General features: G+C 47.8%; 1 pseudogene; it reads right to left on the bottom strand.

Annotated features, from left to right (window-relative positions):
* Nucleotides 1–226: 226 nt before the first annotated feature.
* Nucleotides 227–1535, bottom strand: LOC138175277 (secernin-2 pseudogene; annotated as a pseudogene).
* Between the last annotated feature and the right edge of the window lie 282 nt (nucleotides 1536–1817).

The following is a 1817-nucleotide window of genomic DNA, read 5'->3' as shown; positions in this document are numbered from 1 at the left end:
TCTATCCTAGTTTCCCAAAGTCAGAGATACTGCCTTCTGAGGGGTGCTTGAAAAATCCAGGGTGATTGTAATAGCCTCAGGGGCAATTGGGGGGGGTGTTGAATAAAAATAAGGGTTAATCTAATTGTCCTAACCTAACCCCAGTGGGCCACTAAGCAATTATTTATTTTTGAACAGGGAAAGGAAAACAAGTTTATTGAGTGAGACTGTAAGGTGAGGGTAAGGTCTAGTGTAAGTGAAGAAAATGCAACCTGATGAACAAGGAAATCTCAGCCAAAGGGAAAAACTCTGCTGGAGTGGGTTGTTGCCTATAAGCTTGGCTCTCCTTTTCTACAAAGGCCTGGAAGAGGCTGTCCAGCTACTGGGGAGATAAAACCCTTTCCCCAGCCAGTAGCTTCCTCAGAGCCTCCTGTCCTTACTTATCCAGATCCTGCTCTTTCTTCTGGAGCTGCAGTCCTTGTTCCAGGTTATTCCATTCACCCCAGGGCTGCTTGGTACTCATGGTAGAGTGGGTGTTGGTGATTCATTTGGGTCTGAAAGCATGGATGAACCCAGACAGGATCTTTGTACCCAAAAGTGTACCCCAAAAAACACCTGGGGGGCACAAAGGGTTTGCACACTGACATGGAGGGGTCTGGTGTGGCAATGAGGAAATCTGGACCCAGGGCTCGGTGGGGTCTCGTGGCAGGACAGACACCATATTAGCTGTAGTTTGGAAGCCTCCAGAATCCATACAGATGCTACTTTCCTTATTACAAAGGATAACCATTGTCATAGCTGTGATTCCATCTAGCTGCTTCATCAGGAGCTCCTAGCCAGCCTGGAATCAGGCCATGGCAGCCTCCACTCTAACCGGTTGGTGGACCAGTTAAAAGATGTGGTCAAAGTCAAGGGTAGTTTGCCCATCCCACCAAACCTGTTTCTGGGCATGGGCCTGCAGCTCTGAGTGTTCGGCAATGGTGTCTGTGATGATGCTCAGTTGGTAGGAGATGTTCCTGGTGCCCTCTTGGATCCTCTGTGTGGCCCATAGCTTCCCAGCTGTTTCCAGCACCCAGGCCTCTATCCAGTCAACCAGCAGAAAGGTGTTGTGGTAGCAGAAGGGGGTGGGGTCCTCTCGGCATCTGCCCCCCTGCCCATATTATTGCTACAGCAAGTTGGTGATGACCTTCTAGACTTCTTGGGCTGAGCTGCCCCATTCTAATCTTAATTTGAGCAGGTCCATGCTGAGAAGAGCCTCTTCCTGACCCACTGGTTCTTGTGTCCTTACAGCTTCATTGCCAATGCAGAAACCATGTTTGTTGGCACCTATCTCAACTCCCCACAGCCAGGCTAGCAGGCTTAGGATCAAGGTGTGAGACATGATCCACCTCAATTTATGTGCACTAGAGCTGGCTCCCTGGGGCATAGGTCCTGGAAAAAACCAACACACCTCTTGCACTTCGTCCTGGGCCAATCTGAGTTATTGGCAAAGATGACTGCAGGGATGGTGGAGACTGGGGGGAGGGAGACAAAGTAGTCACAGGAGAAGAGGTCATCGGACACATACAGAGAGCCTTCGCCTACTCTGCCTGTGGCCCCAGGAAGGCCGGGTAAGAGCTGAGAAATTATTTTTTAAAAGAGAGAGGTAGACCCAATAATTTTGGGAAATTCTGCAGATTAATTGTGGTTATTGTTGATGTTAAAATCTTTCCTATATGGTTCATTTGTATATTCTTACCACCTCTTCTTATTCTCTTCTGTTTCTGTTAAATCCCTACCATTTTTGTCTTTTATCATGCCCATTTTTTGCATGAAAATTTCCCTTGATATCTATAACT

This window comes from Petaurus breviceps, unplaced genomic scaffold (assembly GCF_028583685.1).
Source record: "Petaurus breviceps papuanus isolate PSGF00001 unplaced genomic scaffold, PetGlider_PUasm1.0 77, whole genome shotgun sequence".
NCBI classification, from domain to species: Eukaryota; Metazoa; Chordata; class Mammalia; order Diprotodontia; family Petauridae; genus Petaurus; species Petaurus breviceps.
Note: the sequence above shows the minus strand (reverse complement) of the source record. Positions and strands in the feature narration are given on the sequence as shown.